Raw genomic sequence first — 21,026 nt, forward strand, 5'->3', positions numbered from 1 at the left:
GAGTGTTTCTGTTCATTCATAACATGAGGACATAGCATGGTTACTGTAGATCACTCCCCATTCATTCATAATTGAGGATATAGTAACCATGCTATGTCCTCAATGTTTTTACAAACACTCAGCGATCACTGAGTGTTTGCACCGATCTCCACCCTGACACGCTGTCACAGGAGGCTGAGCGAGCGGTGGAGAGAGGAGAGCCCAGCCTCCTGTGACAATTTTCGTCCGATATGTTTTCGGCGGCCGATATATCGGTGCATTCCTAATATTTTCAAAGCTTCACTGAACACACTGAAGAGAGAAGCTGATTGGTTGCCATGGGCAACTGCTCCAGATTCTGTCTGATGCAGTTTTGAGAAGTCCCCCCCCATTGTATACTTAGTTGTTAAGGTTGAATAAAGACACAGGACCATCCAAAGTGTGTGTGCCACTAAGCCCCCATGCACACTTGAGCATAGTGGGAACGTGCATCGCTGTAATGTGCGTCTCAAAACATTTGCAGGTGTTTGTTTCCCGCATTTGGTGCATGTCCAGGGACCAGTTGAAAACGATGGGGATGCGCCACCAATATTTCAACACATGTTCTGGGTTTTTTTCTATACGTTTCTGCACACTTGTGCGCTGGAAAGAACGCACATGCTTGGTTGTTGTGTCTGGGGTGCTATTAACGGCACCACAAGCGCGTTCTGAGTTTGTGCACGTTTCATGGGGGCGCCTCAAATTTGTACAGATCTGACAGCCACCTCAGCTGGCCACAGCTGTTCATGCCCACTATGTGCATACAGTGTACAGCTCCACTGGTGAGATTCACTAGCGACCACCCCCATACGCCCATGGGAATGTGACCTTATGCTTTAAAGTGTTAGTACAGTTGGAGTTTCATTTGTAAGCTGCTTACCTAAAATCCATCTAAAACTACAAGTCCATCCAAGACTACCCTGTCCACAGAGTGACAAGGCTGCCGTGATTTCACTACACAATGATCAGTGTTGTCACCATGTGATACAAAGTAGAAAATCAATGGATTGACTAGCGGGATTAACCAGCTACAAGCCTATGAAAATAAACTGTACACGAATAACTGGCACAGCGCAGCATCAACGTGATTTTTATCTTTGCTCATAGTACTCTTGCACAATACCATTTATTATTGCAGCAAAGAACTAGGAGCACGCAACTGGGCAAGTTCCTAATTCTCGGACCCCCCCCCCCCCCCCCCCGTCAAACTTACAAATAAGTCATACGATTAAGGTCAAGTTAACTGATAATGAAAATTCAGTGCAGCATCCGGGCTTCAATCACCTCTCAGCAATAAAGGGCAGGCCAGCCATAGTATTCCAGGCACATGGCAATGAATGGATGATGCTATATTTGCTCTGTGCTGCCTGTCTGGACTGGTTTCTGTACACTTGGCAGCTCTCTATAGTGCGAGGTCAGCCTGTTGCGTATTTCTTCCATCACGCATAAAAAGGTTAAAGCGGATCTCTAACCACGGACTTTTTTCTTATATTTTTAGCTTCGCATAGGAAAGGGTTAACTTATAAAAAAAAGTGAGTGGAAACCTCTTTATGGGGACACCAGTTCTGGCGAGGGGATTCCCCTGACTTTGCAGAGATTTTATGACTTATTGTTGCGTCTGCAGGACAGAAGTGAAACAAAATCTCACCAATGGAACAGAGACTTTAAAAAAATAAATAAATAAAACCATCATCTACCAATGTCAAAACTAAGGGGCTGATTTATAAATCTTCTGGCCAACGTATACTGCAGCTGGGTGAATGCTGATCATACTGTAATCCATATTTTAGGCCTGAAAATTAATTAAACCCCCTCCTCCCCCCCCCAATGTGTTCGTTCACTTCCCGATCTACTGAGCTGACCTGTGACAGTCTCATTGTCACAGGTCGGCTAGAACTATGAGGTGAGTGAAAAGCACTCACCTCATAGTTCTCCTTTAAGTTCATTTTAGTGCACACAAAGAATTTCTAATACCAAATTTTTGTAACATATAAAAGATGAGGTCGTGCCAAGTAAATAGATACCCAATATGGCAAGCGTAAAAATGGTGTGTGTGTCCGTGAAACAGCGACAAAATACTTGGTGATTGGCTGCCATGGCAACTACTCCGGACTCTGTCTGCTCCAGTTTTGATCAATTCCCCTCAGAATCAGGAGCAGTTGCCATTGATAACCAAGCAGCTCCTCTCTGTCTTAAGTTTAACTGAACACACTGAAGATCAAAGCTGATTGGTTACTGCTCCACATTGGATACATTTCCCCCATTGTACTTTGTTAGCATGCATACCGGCACTGTGCAACATACGTCGTTTGGCAGATGCATCTACATCAGGGGTGGGCAAACTCTGGCCCTCCAGCTGTGGTGAAACTACAACTCCCTTCATGCATTTGTCTCTGGGAGTCATGCCTGTGGTTGGGAGAATCTTGCAATGCCCAATGGAGGGCCGGAACTTGCCCACCCCTGATGTACATGCACCTCAAGTACATGCATGATTTTCTGGTGCTAAAAGTAAAGAACTGCAAGGGCCTGTTCACATGAGATCAGGCCCTGATCAGGTGCGGATCTGCAGACTGATGCAGTGCGTTTTTGCCACGTTTTTGATGCGTTCCAGTAAAAATATTTTTATTTTTTTGCTGGAGTGGGGCTGTTAGTATGTTAGCTGCAGTGCATTTTTGATGCGTTTGACGCGTTTGCGTTTCCTGACCGTTTCCAGACCGGACAAAATGTGACATGAAGTATTTTTTTTCTCGTAAGCTGAACGGACTGCGCACGTGAGAACTGGAGCCCATAAAACACATAGGGATACATTGGGATGCATTTTGAGTGCAGCAGCGTACGTAGCCGGTCAGCACACAAAACGGACGTCGTGTGAACAGGCCCTTAAAAGTAATTATGTTAAAGTGCAACTAAAGCCATTTCTAGTGTTGGATGAAGTGGGGAGGGGTCAAACATTAAAACCCGTCCCTACTTTCACTTCCTGTTGCAGCTGTCAGACAGGAAGTGACGGGAAATCTCCCCAGTGGGACATATGTGGCATAAATAATACGGTCTGATAAAACAAAAACCAAACTTCCACTGCGTATGTGTAATCAATGATCCCTTCATCGTGACCCCTCACGTATACTCCACATCAAAAACAATGTACTTCACAAAGTTGTATCAATTCAATAAAACAATTGTAGGAAAAGTCCACATAGGCAAACATCTTTCCAAACCGTGTGCATCACCCATAACGTGTTCATTACTTTATTATCATAAACACATATTTCATTTTCCAATTCCCAAACTTCTTATAGATTGTGCCCAAAGTTCCAGGTGAGGCAGAGATGAAGTTTTAGGTCTCCTCCGGGGTTTAAATGACATGTAAATGAGCTCACCAGAAGTTTCTGATCATATAATCAAATGGTCACATTGTATGGTCAGAAACTTCTGTGCTACCGGCAGAGGGGAAGGAGCATTCACCGATCGGAGGGGTCATTCCATTTTCTCACATTCACCTGGAAAAATGATGATCAGACAGATCTATAGAAACTAAAAGTTAGTGAAGTGTTAATCTGAAAAGTGCATTTTATTGTCCTATTGTGAAAGTGACAACACAATGAGCCATTCACAGTCCTCCACCTGCCCGCAGAGAGAGAATGCCAGACTGGGGACTGCTCTATTACCTGTACAGGCACATAATGCACACATCGTACACACACACACACAATACACTGTACACACTATATATACACACACACACATCATACACATAATATACACTATACACATCGGTACACATAATATACACATATTACGCTATACACACTATGTACACACATATATATAATACACTGTACACACTATATACATCGTATACATAATACACGCACTGTACACATAATACACTGTGCACACATCGTACACATTATACACACTCTACACACACACACACACCTCCAGCTTCAGCTGAAGTTGATCTGAGAGCGGGGCAGAGTAAACCCCAAACAGCGCCCCCATCTCCTCCTCCCCGGACCGGATCGCTTTGATCTCTCCCAGATCTACGAATCCGGCCGAAGTGGAGGGAAGAGGATCGGCGCTCGGACCCCGGATGTCATCTACTGACCTGGAGGCTCCGAGGGGGGGCTGAGATCGCCGATATCGGGCGTTAGGATAACGCGGGTTAAGTTTCGGAAGAAGTCTGCCAGCTCGATGTAGTGATTCCCTGCAGACGATCCTCCTCCCTTTCCTTGTCCCGATCCCCTCCCTTCCTCCTGTCCCCGCTCCTCCTCCTCCTCATGGAAGGTTTGGTTTGGACGCGGACCAGCCCGCTGTCATTCCTGGCAGTGCTGACCAGGAGAAGTTGTATCTGGAAGTGATGATGCACACACACACACACACCTTCCAATCGGATCGTACAGTCTCTATAGATCTACCAACAGGCAGTGCAGACAGTTCTGATAAAGAAGATTGAATGATCGGATCTTATCGTGTGTCCAACTCCAAACTGCCTGTTAGATACCGAATGTCTTTTCATAGTCTAACGCTGGCCATACACCTATAGATTGTCTGCAGATTTTCTATGGTCAGATGGAAAACGTGCAACAGATTCCTCCAACTATGCTAAACTGTGTGGCTGGAGGAATCTCCCACTGTGCCAAGCTTCAGAATCTTGCTAGTTGGCCCCGCTGGCTCTCAAAATACCTGAACAATGCCTGCATCCAATCAGATTGTTCAGGTATTTTAGTGGGGCTGACAAGCAAGATTCTGAAGCCCAGCGGGAGAGTCCTCCATCCACACAGTTTAGAGTAGTTGGAGGAATCTGTTGCACTTTTTCCATCTGACCATAGAAAAGCTGCAGAAAATCTACAGGTGAACTCCCTGTCTCTTTGTAAGAACCAGAACCTCCTATCCCTATTTAATTACCAGAACTCCCTGTCCCTCTCAGAACCAGAACCCCCATCCCTCTATAAGAACCAGAACTCCCATCCCTCTATAAGAACCAGAACTCCCTGTGCCTCTATAAGAACCAGAACCCCCATCCCTCTATAAGAACCAGAACTCCCTGTGCCTCTATAAGAACCAGAACCCCCATCCCTCTATAAGAACCAGAACTCCCTGTCCTTCTATAAGAACCAGAACCCCCATCCCTCTATACGAACCAGAACTCCCTGTCCCTCTGTAAGAACCAGAACCTCCTATCCCTCTTTAATTACCAGAACTCCCTCTCCCTCTCAGAACCAATCCCCTCGTCCCTCTATGAGAACCAGAACCCCCTGTCCTTCTATAAGAACCAGAACCCCCATCCCTCTATAAGAACCAGAACTCCCTGTCCCTCTGTAAGAAACAGAACCTCCTATCCTTCTTTCATTACCAGAACTCCCTGTCCCTCTCAGAACCAGAACCCCGTCCCTCTATAAGAACCAGAACCCCCATCCCTCTATAAGAACCAGAACTCCCTGTCCCTCTGTAAGAACCAGAACCTCCTATCCCTCTTTAATTACCAGAACTCCCTCTCCCTCTGTAAGAACAAGATTTCACTGAATTTGTGGCATGCCTGTAGTCTATGGCCATCCCCTGTGGCATGTCTGTTTACATTTGTCAGGTGAGCCATGATTGGTCAAGATTTGCCCAATCATGGCTCTTCAGTGCACCTACGGTCAGTTGCAAGACTTTACCCAATCAGGGCTTTACAAGGCACCGTGCAGTGCGCAGTGTCTTGTGGAGCGCTCGGCGGGCTATTTGCGGAACACACGAACTAATGATGTTGAAGTCGAACATCAAGCCCATCACTCAGGGGCGTAACTAGAAATCCCAGGGCCCCATAGCAAAATTTTGTAAGGCCCCCCCCTCCCCAACAACAAAAAACATTGGAGGCTATTGCTTTCCTATTTAAGAAGTGTTGCACAGATCTGTTTGCTGGTCTGATTAAACCATTGGGGGGACATCTGTGAGCGATTGGAGCTGAGGGCCCCCTCCCCTGGTTAAGAAGGGAATTGCCTGGTTTGACCTCTTGCTGGAGTCTATCAATAAGGTGAGCCCCCCTATATCTGGTGTGGTGCACGTGGTGCATTTGGTGAAGGAACAAGTAATATTCATCACTATTGCTATATTTGGACATCTTTCGCGGATTTATGAAGATTTAAAGACTTTACACCTGATTGATTTTTTTTCACTGACATTTGTTTGAGTCACTGTTTTTTAATTTTTTTACTCTTTATATCTGATCATTGTTTTAGCTCGGCACATTTAGTTATTCATTTTTCACGTATATTTCATTACAACACAAGGTATCACAACACACGGCAATGCGTCACAAAGCTTTGCCATGCGCTGCCACAGTTTAATTAATGTTTTTTTACAAAATAAAAAAATCATGCACTGCGATGCGTTCTAACAACGCACTGCAGAGCATGTGCCTGGCGTACACCACAATATGGTGCACGTGTATGTTATGTGTGTGCGGGGGAGGAGGGGGGTTGTGCTTTTTTATTATTATTTACACATTTTTAATTTATTTTTTTATTATTATTTTACTGTTGGGGGGCTTCTGGGAAATATTAGGGGTCTAAACAGACCCCTGACTTTTCCTTTTGAAATAGAAAAAGAGATTGAGGACACAGAGCCCTCAATGTCTTTTTCTGCAGCCTCGGCACTCAGTGAATGGGAAGCACTCAGTACAGAGGCTTCCCATTCATTCACAAACTGCTGATAGTAAAATATTTACTATCAAGCAGATTCTCAAAAGGGAGGAGCCTCTGTAGTGACTGTTTCTCCCCATTGAGAAATTCATGAATGAACAGGAGGTGATGTAAATCACAGCCTGTTCATTCATAACTGGGGACACATACTACTATGTGTCCCCAGTTATTTACAAACACTGGAGTGATCAGACGATCCCTCCAGTGTTTGTCCTTCTCACACGGAGGATCGGTAAATATCAATGATACTTACCGATCCTCCGCTCGTCCATGCCCACAGCCGCTGTCATCCTGAAACTGACAGGAGGACAGTGGCTCCGCTCTCCTCCCTGCCTGCCGTTCGATCACGATGATCGAGTGGCAGGCGGGGAGGAGAGCCGAGCCGCTGTCCTACTATCAGTTTCAGGACAGCAGCAGCTCCTCCGCCGTCCATTTTTTTTCCGGATCCCCGCTGCCTCAGCCCATACAAGCGGGGGAGAGCAGCGGGGATCGGGCCCCCCCAGTGCCGCGGGCTCCATTACGACCGCATCGGTCGCTATGGTGGTAGTTCCGCCACTGCCATCACTACTGCTGCGCACCCATAGACTTCTATACTGTTGTGTACCCATAGACTTCTATACTGCTGCGTACCCATAGACTTCTATACTGCTGTGTACCCATAGACTTCTATACTGCTGTGTACCCATAGACTTCTATATTGCTGTGTACCTATAGACTTCTATACTGCTGTGCAGAGCCGTAGCTAGCTCTTTTTGGGCCCGAGCCAAGAACAAAAAAATGTCCCCGCCCCCCCAAAAAAGGCGTGCGGCGTCACCCAATGCCATGCACGTCATGTGATGTCATGTGCCCCGCCTCCAGGATGTGTTTTTTAATTTATTTATTTTTTACTATTGAGAGGGGCTTTCTTTTTTTTAAAATAGAAAAAGAAATTGAGGACACAGAGTCCTCAATCTCTTTTTCAGCAGACTCTGTTCTAAATATCTAAATATTTACTATCAACTTTACTAAATATTTACTATCAACCAGTTTCCGAATGGGGAGAAGCCTCTATACTGAGTGGTACTACCCATTCAGAAACTCATGAATGAACAGGAAGTGATGTAAAACACCTGTTTATTCATAACTGGGGACACATAGTACTATCTGTCCCCAGTTATTTACAAACACTGGAGTGATAAGCTGATCGCTCCAGTGTTTGCTCTGCCACTCGGCCACGCACAGGGGGGCGGCACAGCCTTTCCTCTCGGATCCCCGCTGCTTTCTCTCACCTGTATGGGCAGAGGCAGTGGGGATCCGAGGAGAAGTGAAGCGATGGAGCCAGCGGGGGGAGGGGGGGGATTGGGGTGGAGGAGGGAGCGCTGTCACTTCAGGATGGTCGAGGGGTGAGGAGCGAGAGAGCCGCCGGATGTCAGATCCTGGCCAAGCGGCTCTCTCCTCCCCGGCCATTCTAACGTGACAGCTCCTTCCTCCGCCTCACCCTAGCTTCAGCCCTGCTGCTGTGTACCTAAAAACTTCTATACTGCATTGTACCTATAGACTTCTATACTGCTGTGTACCCATAGACTTCTATACTGCTGCTTACCCATAGACGTCTATACTGCTGCGTACCCATAGACTACTATACTGCTGCGTACCCATAGACTTCTATACTGCTGTGCAGACCTCAATAAGGCCTCTCGTTTTCTTTTTCTATGTATTCTGTCAGTTATATGGACGTTGAGCTTGACAGATGCAGCAAATTGCCTCTTCCCTCTTCCAGCCGGTGTAATTAATGCTCTGGCAGTGCGCATTGGGTTAATATGAGCTCACAGTTGTAGAAAGGTTACAGTGTTCACAGGTGTCTTGTGTTACAACGTGTCCACTGATGCCAGCCAATCACAGCCCTCTCTTCTCTGTCATATCACTAATAAAGATGGCTGACTCAGAATCGTGATGTAATAATAGTAAATCCAGACATACATACAAATGTTTTGTTTATCATAGCTACGCCGCTGACCGCTTAGAAACTCCCTCCGAGAGAGGAAAGCCAATAAGTTTTATTACTACATGAATGTGAAAGATCCAACTGTTCCAAACTTGTTTTTGATTCTGCCTTTCACTTTATTGTACTGCATTAGGGTCACCATACATGTTACAATCCTCGCACAATCAGTTTTAGATTTACCAATACTATGTAATATGCAGAGGTGTGTCTACAACAAATTGTGCCCCTGATGTCACTGGTTGCCAGGAGCTGGGCCAGAGCATTACAGGTTGCTAACAACTGGGTGGGGAGATGTGTAAGCCCTTACACATCTCCCTGCACAGCTCTCAGCAACCTGGGACACTCTGGCCAGCATCTGGCCTGCCTACACATCTCCCCACCTGCTCTAGTGCCTATTAGCCAGGGAGGAAGATGTGTATGGCCCTTACACATCTCCCCGACCCGCTCTTACCAACCTGGGATGCTCTGGTCCCGTTTAGCCCTTGGCAACCAGTGATGTCACAGGTTGCCAGGAGCTGGGCGGGAAGCCAGCCAGAGAATCCGTGGTTGCTAGGAGCCAGGCGGGGAGATGTGTATGGGAGAGTGGTGGGAAAAGAAGAAAAGTCATCTTTCTCCGTGGTATGGCCAACTTTCGCTGACCAATGGAATGGCGCCCCCCTTTCAACTGGCGTCCAGGGCATTTGCCATATGTGCCATACCCTGGATACGCCACTGGTAATATGAGGACCTACCTAATCTATCCAATCAGTCAGGCCCTTGCCCTACATACTTGGTTGAACTAAAGGAGATTGTACAGTGAGTGTAAAATGTGTGCACTACATTCAGGTCCAAGCACAGCAGCGCAGATGGCTGCGCTGTCTTGTGGCAGCCTGCGGCAGGATAAAGTGCCCTGCGAATACAATGCAGCATGTTTGCATTTTATTGTAACACCCACTGTATTGTAGTGTGAAAGGGACACATACAGGTAGAACACAATTGTTTTCTATGTGTCCTTGTGGTGACCTGTGTTGATTTTGTGCAGCACAATGTAGGTAATTGCTAGATGTGTGAACGGGCCCTCAGTTTGTAATGTGTGTGGTAAGCTCTCAATATGATTCTACAATCTTTTTTAGATCTACCAACAACTATGCAGTGCAAGGGCCTGATTGGATATAATTTGATGGGATATGTTAGGTAGGTCCAAGTAATACCACCAACTATAGAGGAGTACAAATTCTAGCGATACATTATACAGCAATGCAGAATACCACCAGCGAAAGAGGACTACAAATCCCAGCTATACATTATATAGCAATGCAGAATACCACCAGCGATAGAGGACTACAAATCCAACCTATACTTATATAGCAATGCAGAATACCACCAGCTATAGAGGACTACAAATCCCAGCAATCCATTATACAGAAAAACAGAATAATATAACGCTACATACTCTGTTGCTCACCAGGGCTATGGGGTATCTCAGGAGGCTGTGTAGGGTCTGACCAGGGCTATGGGGCATCTCAGGAGGCTGTACGGGGTCTGACCAGGGCTGTGTGGGGTCTCACTAGGGCTGTGCGGGGTCTCACCAGTGCTGTGGGCAGTGTCTCAAGAGGGCTACGTGCTGTCTCACCAGGGCTACGTGCTGTCATACCATGGTTGCCTGCGGATCTCACCATGGTTGTCAGCGGTCTCAACAGGGCTGTGTGCAGGTCTCACTAGGGCTGCGCGCGGTCTCAACAGGGCTCACGGTCTCACCAGGGCTGTGCAGTCTCACCAGGGTTGCCTGCGGGTCTCACCATGGCTGTCAGCGGTCTCAACAGGGCTGTGTGTAGGTCTCACCAGGGCTCACGGTCTCACCAGGGCTGTGTGTGAGTCTCCCCATGGCCGTTCGGTGTCACCAGGATTGCGTACGGGTTTTGCCATGGCTGTTCAGGTGGGTGCTGTTTCAAGTCTCCCCATCGCTGTTCAGGAGGGTGCGGTGGTGGGTCGCCCCATGGCTGTTCAGGCACGTGCGGTAGCGGGTCTCCCCAATGCTGTGCCAGCGTCTGTGGGTCTCCCCATGTCTGTACAGCGAGTGCGGGCAGTGGGATGCATGAGCAGGAGATATGCGGCCAGGCCGGTGCTGTAAACAGACGCTGCGAAGTCCCCAGCAGGCTGCAGCAAGGTCCCCAGCAAGCGCGGAACCTTACAGAAGCCGAAGTAATTAAGAAATTTAAAGGGCTGGTATCGGCTTTAAGTATCGGGGCATTTTCACGATTACAAGTGTCATTCTACTAATTTGGTGGGCTGTTTGTGATCTTACACACAGCGGGTTTCCTCATCGGTGTACATTGAGTTTGGGTCACGCCAGGATAGGCAGGCTGTGATTTGGTAGGGGGTATGTTGGAAAGGGCAGAATGTGAATGGTGGGGAGAGTCAGGAAAATCAGGCTTTGATTGGTGAGGGTTATGCTGGGAAAGAGAGGCTGTGATTGGTAGGGAGTGTCAGGAAAGGCAGGCTGTGATTGATGGGGAGTGTCAGGAAAGGCAGACTGTGATTGACGGGGAGTGTCGGGAAAGGCAGGCTGTGATTGGTGGGGGGAGTGTTGGGAAAGGTAGGCTATGATTAATGGGGGAGGTGTCAGGAAAGGCAGGCTGTGATTGGTAAGGAGAGTGTCGGGAAAGGCAGGCTGTGATTGATGGGCAAGGTGTCAGGAAAGGCAGACTGTGATTGATGGGGAGTGTTGGGAAAGGCAGGCTGTGATTGGTGGGGCGAGTGTCGGGAAATGCTGGCTGTGATTGATGGGGGAGGTGTCAGGAAAGGCAGGCTGTGATTGGTGGGGGGTGTTGGAAAAGGTAGGCTATGATTAATGGTGGAGGTGTCAGGAAAGGTAAGCTGTGATTGGTAGGGAGAGTGTTGGGAAAGGCAGGATGTGATTGATGGGAGAGGTGGCAGGAAAGGCAGGCTGTGATTGGTGAGCAGTGTCGTTATAGGCAGGCTGGGATTGGTGGGGGGCAGGTGAGAGAAACTGACTACAGAGATATAGGCATGGTGTGAGTCGGCACAGCTTCCTTTATTTCTAACAGGGAAACAGTGATATGCAAACTGACCAGCATGGATGTGCTTCTATGCTTGGATGAAGGGGGCGATCTTTGAACCCCTGAAATCAGTTGGCTGTTTTGTGTTGTCTCTTTGTGAACAAATATTATTGTTAGTGATAGTGAAGCTTTTGGACTTGTGGACCTTTTTCATGGCACTCTTATTGGACTTTGTTCGGGCTTTTATTGAGTCTATGTCCCGTTAGATCCTACGTATATGTCACCAGCTTACCTCAGATCATGCAGAAAGCATAAAAACATTTTATTGCATCGTGATATAATTACACCATAGTGCAATGGTTCAGAGTACAGCATGCCGTGATTAAAATGAAAATCCAGGATATTTTTTTATTGTCCCCTCCTTTTGTATAAAAAAAATTTTCAATTACTTACCCTCTCCTTGCTGCAGTGCTGCCCCTGACTTTCGTTCAAAATTAAAATTTGTACGGATTTTCCAAAATTCGGACACATCAGAATTTCCAAATCCCAATGCATCCGAATGCGTCCGAATCCGAATTTCCGTTTCCGAATTTCAGAACCTGTCCAAATTTAGTTCAAAAACAAAACTGGATCGGACATGTGACTTTTCTGGCCAATCAGATGTGTTTTTCAGTTTAATGCATCCGAATGTGTCTGAATCCAAATGTTTTCGAATTGCATTTGGTAACTCCCGAATGCCATTTGAGTCTGGGAGCCTCAGGTTACTTTTATGTATATATGGGTCACAATGTTGCCGCTGTGAAAATTTGTTCATATTATAGAATACTACTTAGTACTAAAAGTGATGCTCCAAGACCCAAATGGAGTCTGAATTTCCGAGTAGCATTCGAGAGCTCCCGAATGCCATTCGGGCCTGGGAGCCATATTAAAGCTGAAGCCCTTATTGCTTTCTGGAGCTCCCGAATGCTATTTGGAAATTCGGACTCCCGAATGCCATTCTGCTCTAGGAGCTTCAGCTTTAGTATTAATAGCTGTCTATGGTTTTCTGTGGTATTCGCAACAAATATTCGTAAACCCGAACCTAATTGAATTTCGCATCCGAATCCCGAAATAACGAAATATCCAAACCGAACCCAAATTTTTCCACAACTTACATATCTAGTACCAGCATGAGCCGGCGTAAATCTTATATGGTCGTGTGCCTGAGACGTAATATCTGAGCTGTGATGTGAAACAAGTCTCTTTATACTTGGTACTTAGACAGCTGTGATCACAGAACAACCACATCAAACCACCCTAGAACTTTGATATCTGATGCCAGTTGGATATTGACCAGCCCTGGGAATCATTTCCTCCACATACTGTTTAAACAGGGAAAAAAAAGTCTAATCTGTGCTTAGTTCTAAAGGACTTAGAGAAAAAAGAATAGGAAAACTTTGTATTTTTTCCAGTGATTTCTTCTCGTGTGGGTGCCACCCACATTAAACGTCGTGAATCTGTTGCAAAGTTTCAGACTGGAGATCCTGCCAGTAAGAGCACTTCCTGTTGCAGTCTGACATTGCTAAGCCAGCATCCTTCAGTTGGCTGTTGGATTACCTATCTATTAAACCTGAGATTTTACTGTAAAGTGGCATCCATCTACCTTGCCGCACTCCTTACCGGATATACCAAAAGCAACGGGTGCTCGTAATGACTGCGGATGCTGTCACTCCCCGTAAAACTTAAATACAGATGTCACCAGCACAAACATTTCTTGTCAGTGCTAGTACTATTATGTAATGTCATTTCTGAGACTGATGAAGGGGACCCTACGCGGCCCCCCGAAAACGCTTGTTGTTTGAGTGACATTTATCAATAAAATGGATTCGCACTGACGTGGAATTTTTATGCTGGTGACATCTGTATTTAAGTTTTACTGTAAAGTGGACAAAAAGAACAAAAGTTTAATATATTGCAGCCTACCATTCCTCAGATGTGATGGCTGCATTAGTTTTTTTTTCAGGCTTTGTTTTCTTTAGTTTTATGTGGTGATCCTGCCAATATCACACTTCCTGTCCTAGGGTGACAACAGTGTACATTTCCCCAGCAGGAATTATATGAGGCTAGGGACCAATGGGCAGTCCTGTATGCAGACTGTGTTCAGAGCCGATCATCTGTCTCTTAGGCCTTGTTCACACCAAATGCAGAGCAGAGGGTTGTGCCGCGTTTTTGCTGCATTTTTTGCCACGTTTTTGATGCGTTCCAGGCCATTTTTGGTTAAAAAAAAATATATTTTTTAGTTTAACATGGGCTTTCAGTGCGTTCCAGGCATTTGCATGACATTTTGATGCGTTTGCATGCGTTCCAAAGCAGGTCCAGAGCAGGTAAAATAGGGCTTGCTGCAGTTTTTTCACCTGCTCTGGAACTGAACGCTGCGATGTGAACTGGAGTAAAAAATACCATTGAAATACATTGGACGCAGTTTTGATCCGGTCTGCAACTGCTCTGCTCTGCACCTGCTCCGCGCTTGGTGTGAACAAGGCCTTAGTCTCTGTTCAAACCTAGGCGTCAGGGTTTTCGTGCATATTAGCACACATTTTGTTTAGTGTACCGTCTAGTGTGTTTAGCGCGATTTTGCAAATGTTTTCACACGTTAGGCGCGCATATACAAAGATGCGCGTTTTATTGAGCAGATTGAAATGCATTCCAGTAAATAAGCAAACGTGCGCACAAACGCACACAGAGATGTGCAAATGCATTTCCATTGAAGTCTGTGGGGCCAAACTCGCTGTAATCTGCCCGAAAAAAAGCTCATGTACCTTTTCCAACGTTCAGCATTTTACAGCTTGCGACAAAACTCTCAGGTGTGAACAGGGGCCATAGAAATGAATGGGATTTCTTGTGTTGAGAGTTGTGTCGTGCTTAGCTTTGAGTGTCAAATTGTCCAGGTGTGAACAGGGACTTAGAGTCCATTTACAATAGCCCGTCCACTGATACGCTGCGATTCAGTAGTGCACTGTGACAGCTCTGGTAGTGTGCGTTGTATTGCACACTACTGGAGCTGTCACTGTTTAAATTTTTTTTTAAACTTTATATGGCGTGTACAATCTGTATACAACATTCAGATCTCCGCAGGGCAGCATGGTGGGATCCATTGCACTGTGGTAAAATTCAGCATGTTTGCTTTTTATAACAGTGCCCCGCCCATCACACCCAGGTTGTTTTCTATTGATTTCTATGAGGGTTGTTCACAAAGCTGTGGAAGGCAGCCGAGTGAATAGCCCAGCCGAAGTGAAGTGAGCAGAACGCTGTTCGGCTATTGACTTCTGGCTTGTACGGCTGCTTTCAGCCGTACATCGGCTCTGTACGGCTGCCGAAGTGCAGAGGGACTTCGACAGAGCCAAAGTTCTGGCAGCTCACTTGCTGTTCTCATAGGGGCGAATGGCAGTGAATGAATAGCCGAATGCTGCCGAGCAGTACCAAGCAGAATAGAAAATAAGTTAAAAGAGTGTCAAAAAACAAGTTTAAAAATTATTTTTAAAATGATAAAAAATAGGAAAAGTAACAAATTAAGATTTTTTAAAGAAAATAAATTATAATAAAAAAAATAAAAACAATTGGGTGGAGCTAGCAGTGACAGCTAGCTCCGCCCAACTGTTTCCTATTGGCCGGCACCTGCTAGAGTCTCCTAGCAGGTCCCGGCCAATGAATAACAACTGGGAGGAGACGGCCGTGACACCATGTCTGGCTCCACCCAGTTGTTATTGTTTAATGACAGATCAGGATCCCCAGGTCATTTGGGGTCGCTGACCTGTCATTACAACTGGGCTGAGCCAAGCGTGAGATCCCGGCTGGCTCCGCCCAGCTGTCATTTGCGAAAGTTATTAAGAATTTAAGCTTTCGGGATACCCTAAGCCAGCGTTTTTCAACCACTGTGCCGCGGCACACTAGTGTGACTGGGTATACATTGTTACATTTTATTAGTTTAGCAATCTAACAGATTCCTCCATTCACACTAAACATAATTGATGGAGGAATCTCCCACTGCAACTATTGCATTTGTACAGTCAGCCCCACCGGCTGTCGAAATTCCCCCCCCCAGGTTCTTATTATTTAAACAAAGAAGCTCTAGTCATATTGTGTAGGAGAGCTGTGAACGTCACACCCCTGGGAAAAGAATGTTGTCTGTCATTAGCAGACACACGATAAGGCAATATCTGACTTTAGTGTTTACAAAACAAACTCAGGGAATCCCGCATTCTGTCATCACTGCCATCAGCTGATCTAGACATAGATGACCGATAATCATTACAAAGGAGCAGGATTCCCTTCTGGGGAATGTCACAAATAATGCAAAAGTCTCATGATGGTCAAACACATTTTAATTCAATCATTCCGTAGTTTCAACATTTCCATCAACTACACAAAAGTTATATTGTATAAAGGGCATATTTTGATTTTTTGCTGACTTTTGTTTAGATTAATAAAAAGCGATTTATGTTTGACTATTGACAAAAGGGTAATATATGATATAATCAAATTATGTTTTTTTTTAACCACTTCGCTGGCAGCAATTATTTTATTTTTTGAACACATGTTAAAATCTTTTTTTGGCTATAAAATTACTGAAAACCCCAAAACATTCCAGTATATATTTTAAGAACACGGGTTCCGTAGATTATCACGCATCTTTCCACACTTGTTTATCAAATCTATATATTTTTATTGCAGTCACAAGGGGGCCCGCTATGTGATAGCGGTGGGCAGGTGATAGGTACCCTTTTTGGAGACATCAGGGTTCTATTAGCAGTGGCTTTACAATGGGGTATGGCCCGCACCAAGTGACACCATCAGAGGGAGTGACACCAAAATGACCAGTCATTTTGGTGTCACACCCTCTTAAAAGTTGGGCACTTTGTCATGGACGGAGAGCGTAAAGGTGCCCATACACCTTACAATTATCTGCAGATTTTCTGTGGTCAGATGGAAAAAGTGCAACAGATTTGCCCAGGTGGAGATTACTCCATCTACACAGTTAAGTGTAGATGGAGGAATCTGTTGCACCTTTTCCATCTGACCACAGAAAATCTGCAGATAATTGTAAGGCATATGGCCAGCTTTAGCACAAGAGAGAGGGAGGGAGCCAACGGCATACCTGATCCTGCCAGGTTAATATCTCCTCTTTTCTTTGCCATGTTGATCACCAAGATGGCCGCAAGCAGTGACGTACCCCACAGACGTCCCACCCAGACGTCAAAACACATGCGAGGCGGCCGCACCAGATGATACCCACCCTTGTGCCACCGCTGCTTTTAGACCCCTAATGTCTCCCCTGCTCTCTGCTTCAGCCAGTCAAGCACAGACTTCTTAGTTTTGGATAGAATAGGGAAAGGTTAAAACCCCTGTCAGTTTATTTGATCCTGTCTGTGTCCTGCTGGGGAGATTTCTCCTCACTTCCTGTACTGGAGACACAACAGGAATTTAGAGGAAGGCTCTAAAAAATAGGGGGATTTCATCTCTTAGTTGTCACCATAACAGATGGCGGGTTTACCCTCACCTCCTGTTCAGGTGACACTGACAACTGTAAAATGTTGGCTTACCATCACTTTCTAAGTGACAATAGACATCAGGACAAATAGAGAGGGTGAACCTACCTAGGGGGCACACAGACAGCAATAAAAACTTGACAGGAGTAGTGATGAGCAAACCAAGCAAACTTTAGGTCGCTGGACTTTTGATGAACATGTAAAATATATTTGCAAACCTTGAACATAGCACCCAAAATGAAGTCTATGGGAGCTGAGTCTTGCTATTTTGTTTTGTCTATTTAAAGGCCAATTTGCAAGCTTTTGTTAAAAAAGATGATTAGTAGCTGGGCACTGCCGGAGGGGACATGTACCAATGCGAAAACATTTAAAAAAAAAATCAGAGTGAAGAAGAATTTAAATGCAGCATAAAGGGCAACATTAAAAATACACAATTCCTCCGGCAGTATCCTTTAGTCCCTAGAAATACTTTTTTTTTAATATGGACTGGCACCAACTTTTATTTTCTTTGGTTCATTAGAAGTGTTATGACCCCCTGTCTAATGCTGTAGCCCAGCTGCTTTGCTTCTTTCAGGTCTATTCTGCATTTATTATGGACTAGCTGTTAGCCTGGCCTTACAAATGGAATCTAGACTTGCCTGGAACTTCGGTAGGTGGAATCCCCATGCATCCCAACCTGAAAACACAGTAATTTCAGGGAGGTGCTCTTGTCATTTCCATTTCAAGGAGATGCTCTTCTCATTATTTCAGAGAGGTGCTTTTCTCACTTCAAGGAGGTGCTCTTCTCAATTCAGAGAGGTGCTCTTCTCATTTCAGGGAGGTGCCCTCTGCCCCACCAGAGAAGAGCACCTTGAAATGATGGCAGATGGCAAAGAAGCTAATGCTTCCTTTGCTATCTGCAGTTTTTTTTTAGTATTCTGACAGTTGCTGCCGTCAGAATTACACACAAAAAAAAGCATAGGAATGAATAGCTAGATTGCTATTGGCTATTTGAATTTGCAATAGCAAGCTGGCTATTGCACCCGCCCTCTGCTGTGTCAATCAGCAGAGGAGGACCTGATGGAGAACTTCAGGTCCACCTCTGCTGATTGAAATAGCCAATAGAAGCCTAGCTATTTATTCCCATGCTTTATTTTTTTTTTCTGACGGCAGCCGGCGCACCGGCGCATAAAAAAAAACCAAAGAGCAGAGTAAACCTTTTAGGGAGAAAATGTTTCTCTCCCGGATGTCTGAATCCCAGTCAAGACTAATTATGTTATCATCTAGATATGCCAAAGCATCTAGATGTGCCATGGCACCCTGGTTGAGATAGGCTGCCTTAGAGGATGTGTTTCTAAGAGGCATCACTTCTGAATACTGGTTGGCATAGATAAGGATTATCAATATGTGCTGCTGCCCCCTAGTGGTCTTTAGCAGTGACCCAACAAGATCCATGGCAACCCTATGGCAAGAATTACCATACTCCTCAACTGCCTAGTAAAGAATGTGCCAGAAAAAATGCTGCTCAGTAATCTCTTTTGGGTTTTTCTCTACCCCTAAATGACCACACAACACATAAGAAAGGGTCACTTTCAATAGAATCCTTATTTACACCATACATTAAGTCATGGTACGCCATACAAATTGTGGTCTTCCAGGCTAACTGCTAGTTCTTGGGGTCCCAGCTTTCCCTGGCTAAGACCCACCAAATGCCACCGAGGCAGTCTTATAGGACAGCTGGAATGGAAGTTGGCTGAGCTTGGCCATGTAGTCAGTCAACACTCCACAGTGAAACAAAATCAGAGAATGGCACAAAATAATATTTATTGTTCGTAATAAATCACCATGACTCCTAGTTTAACCCTTGAAGAGTTTCAAATAAAGTGCAATCATCTGGACTAATTCACCAATATATGAAGTTCCAAGAGATGTACATTAGTGATACCTAATGTGTGGATCAGTGGTGGTCTACTTACTTGACATGGGGGTCTACAAGTACAACCCCTGATGTCACCAAATGGTCACACATTTTATTCAGTGAATGTAATGCTACAGAAAGCTGTCAGATTAATGTTTCATCATTCTGCTTGCTGTTGTTTATTAAAATCTTCATCTGTAATAGTCAGCTGCTGGGTTCCCTGGGACTCCCTGACTGCACGGCTTTTCTGACTCACATGGCTGTCCCATGGCTCCCGGAATAGGGATATGTCTCCATGGGTATATCCTAGTGCCAAGATGTATTTCTCTGCCTTTATTTGGGGCTGGACTTGGAGTGGTGTGTGCATTATTCTTGCGTCCACTGACACCAATGTTGGGGGTTATTTTTTCATCCACTGACACCAATGCTGGGGGTTCTTTTCGCATCCTCTGACATCAATGCTGGGGGTTATTATTGCATACACTGACACCAATGCGGGGGGTTATTTTCGCATCCACTGACGCCAATGCTGGGGGGTATTTTTTCATCCACTGACGCCAATGCTGGGGGGTATTTTTTCATCCACTGACGCCAATGCTGGGGGGTATTTTTTCATCCACTGACGCCAATGCTGGGGGGTATTTTTTCATCCACTGACGCCAATGCTGGGGGGTATTTTTTCATCCACTGACGCCAATGCTGGGGGGTATTTTTTCATCCACTGACGCCAATGCTGGGGGGTATTTTTTCATCCACTGACGCCAATGCTGGGGGGTATTTTTTCATCCACTGACGCCAATGCTGGGGGGTATTTTTTCATCCACTGACGCCAATGCTGGGGGGTATTTTTTCATCCACTGACGCCAATGCTGGGGGGTATTTTTTCATCCACTGACGCCAATGCTGGGGGGTATTTTTTCATCCACTGACGCCAATGCTGGGGGGTATTTTTTCATCCACTGACGCCAATGCTGGGGGGTATTTTTTCATCCACTGACGCCAATGCTGGGGGGTATTTTTTCATCCACTGACGCCAATGCTGGGGGGTATTTTTTCATCCACTGACGCCAATGCTGGGGGGTATTTTTTCATCCACTGACGCCAATGCTGGGGGGTATTTTTTCATCCACTGACGCCAATGCTGGGGGGTATTTTTTCATCCACTGACGCCAATGCTGGGGGGTATTTTTTCATCCACTGACGCCAATGCTGGGGGGTATTTTTTCATCCACTGACGCCAATGCTGGGGGGTATTTTTTCATCCACTGACGCCAATGCTGGGGGGTATTTTTTCATCCACTGACGCCAATGCTGGGGGGTATTTTTTCATCCACTGACGCCAATGCTGGGGGGTATTTTTTCATCCACTGACGCCAATGCTGGGGGGTATTTTTTCATCCACTGACGCCAATGCTGGGGGGTATTTTTTCATCCACTGACGCCAATGCTGGGGGGTATTTTTTCATCCACTGACGCCAATGCTGGGGGGTATTTTTTCATCCACTGACGCCAATGCTGGGGGGTATTTTTTCATCCACTGACGCCAATGCTGGGGGGTATTTTTTCATCCACTGACGCCAATGCTGGGGGGTATTTTTTCATCCACTGACGCCAATGCTGGGGGGTATTTTTTCATCCACTGACGCCAATGCTGGGGGGTATTTTTTCATCCACTGACGCCAATGCTGGGGGGTATTTTTTCATCCACTGACGCCAATGCTGGGGGGTATTTTTTCATCCACTGACGCCAATGCTGGGGGGTATTTTTTCATCCACTGACGCCAATGCTGGGGGGTATTTTTTCATCCACTGACGCCAATGCTGGGGGGTATTTTTTCATCCACTGACGCCAATGCTGGGGGGTATTTTTTCATCCACTGACGCCAATGCTGGGGGGTATTTTTTCATCCACTGACGCCAATG

This window comes from Nanorana parkeri, unplaced genomic scaffold, assembly GCF_000935625.1.
Source record: "Nanorana parkeri isolate BGI_ZX_2015 unplaced genomic scaffold, ASM93562v1 scaffold529, whole genome shotgun sequence".
Taxonomy (NCBI): domain Eukaryota; kingdom Metazoa; phylum Chordata; class Amphibia; order Anura; family Dicroglossidae; genus Nanorana; species Nanorana parkeri.